Genomic DNA, 2,399 nt, shown 5'->3' with positions numbered 1-2,399 from the left:
TCGATAATGGAAGAGTTCTGCAAAAGCCATGGAATAAAGCAAGAATTTTCTGCTCCTGGAACTCCACAGCAAAATGGAGTTGTTGAAAGGAAGAATAGAACTCTCATTGAAGCTGCACGTACAATGCTTGAAGAAGCAAAGCTTCCAACCTATTTCTGGGCTGAAGCTGTGCAGACTGCTTGTTTTACTCAAAATGCAACACTCATTAACAAGCATGGAAAAACACCATATGAGATGGTGAAGAAAAAGAAGCCAAATCTGAAATATTTTCATGTATTTGGATGCTAGTGTTTTGTTCTCAAGACTCATCCTGAACAGCTATCAAAGTTTGATCTAAAAGCTGATGAAGGAATCTTTGTTGGATATCCACTTTCCACAAAAGCCTTCAGAGTCTATAATTTAAGAACAAAAGTGGTCATGGAATCTATCAATGTCTCTTTTGATGACAAAAAGATTACTGGTCTTGAAGATTTCATTGACCATGATCAGCTGAGATTTGAAAATGAAGACTCAAATTCTGATATAGAAAATCCTGACAGTCTAAGTCCTGATATTGTAAACTCTGATGGATTAAACTCTGATGTTATTGAAACTGTGGAGACTACGTCAAAGGAAGATGCACCTATGCAGGGGGAGCATACTCAAGATCCTACCACATCTCAAGAAACATCAGAACATGCATCTGGCTCTTCAAGTTCTGATTCGTCAAGTTCTGATAAGCCAAGTTCTGATAGTGCTGAAAATCTAAATACTGAAGAATCCAACTCAGAGAGCATAGTTTCAGGGGGAGCATCAGAAAATGAAAATGAAAATAGCATGGATCATGGGGGAGCATCCAGTTCTAGAGAAAACCTTCCATCTGCAAGGAAGTGGACAAAATCACATACACCTGATTTGATAATTGGAAATCCTGATGCAGGTGTCAGAACTAGAACATGTACTTCAAATGAATGTCTTTATAATTCTTTTCTCTCTCAGACTGAGCCAAAGAAAGTGGAAGAAGCTCTTCAAGATGCTGATTGGGTGCAAGCAATGCAGGAATAGTTGAATGAATTTGAAAGAAACAAAGTCTGGACCCTAGTGCCAAGACCAAAGAATAGATCTGTTGTTGGTACAAAGTGGGTATTCAGAAACAAAACTGATAGTGATGACATAATTACAAGGAATAAGGCAAGGCTGGTTGCAAAAGGATATTCTCAACAGGAGGGAATTGATTATGATGAAACATTTACACCAGTTGTTAGGTTAGAAGCCATAAGGATATTCTTGGCTTATGCTGCTCACAAAAAGTTTACTGTCTTTCAAATGGATGTGAAAAGTGCTTTTCTCAATGGAGAATTGGAGGAGGAGGTATATGTTGAACAACCTCCAGGTTTTGTAGATACCAAACATCCAGATTATGTCTACAGGCTTGATAAAGCACTTTATGGACTTAAGCAAGCTCCTAGAGCATGGTATGAGACTTTAGCTCAGTTTCTTCTAGAAAGTGGATTCAACAGAGGGACAATAGACAAAACACTGTTCTACCTCAACCATGGAAAGGACTTACTTCTGGTCCAGATTTATGTTGATGATATCATTTTTGGATCTACAAATGACAAACTTTGCAAAAAGTTTGCCAAACTAATGCAGTCAAGATATCAGATGAGTATGATGGGGAAACTTAGCTATTTTCTGGGCCTTCAAGTCAAGCAGAATGAGGAAGGCACTTTTATTTGTCAAACCAAGTACACCAGAAACTTGCTGAAGAAATTTGGAATGCAAGATTGTTCAAGTGCATCCACTCCAATGGCCACTGCGACAAAACTGGATAAGGATACCGGTAAATCAGTACATATTACTGACTACAGAGGTATGATTGGCTCTCTACTCTATCTAACTGCTAGTAGACCTGATATCATGTATGCTACCTGTCTTTGTGCAAGATTTCAAGCAGATCCAAGAGAACCTCACTTAACAGCTGCTCTGGGATTATGGTATCCTAGAGAATTAGATTTTAAACTAATAGGTTACTCAGATGCAGATTTTGCAGGTTGCAAAATTTATAGGAAAAGCACAAGTGGAAGCTGCCAATTTCTTGGAGGCAGATTGGTTTCTTGGTACAGCAAGAAATAAAAGTCAATTTCCACATCAACTGCAGAAGCAGAGTATATTGCTGCAGGAAGCTGTTGTGCACAGATTCTTTGGATGAAGAATCAGTTACTGGATTATGGGTTAACATATTTCAAAATCCCTATTTACTGTGATAATTAAAGTGCTATTGCTATGACAGGTAATCCAGTTCAACACTCAATGACAAAACACATCAGCATCAGGTACCACTTCATCAGGGAACATATGGATGAAGGTACAGTGGAATTGTATTTTGTTCCCACAGATCAATAACTAGCAGATATCTT

Source organism: Apium graveolens, chromosome 8, assembly GCF_009905375.1.
Source record: "Apium graveolens cultivar Ventura chromosome 8, ASM990537v1, whole genome shotgun sequence".
Lineage (NCBI taxonomy): Eukaryota > Viridiplantae > Streptophyta > Magnoliopsida > Apiales > Apiaceae > Apium > Apium graveolens.
The sequence above is the reverse complement of the archived record's forward strand: the minus strand, read 5'-3'. Positions refer to the sequence as shown.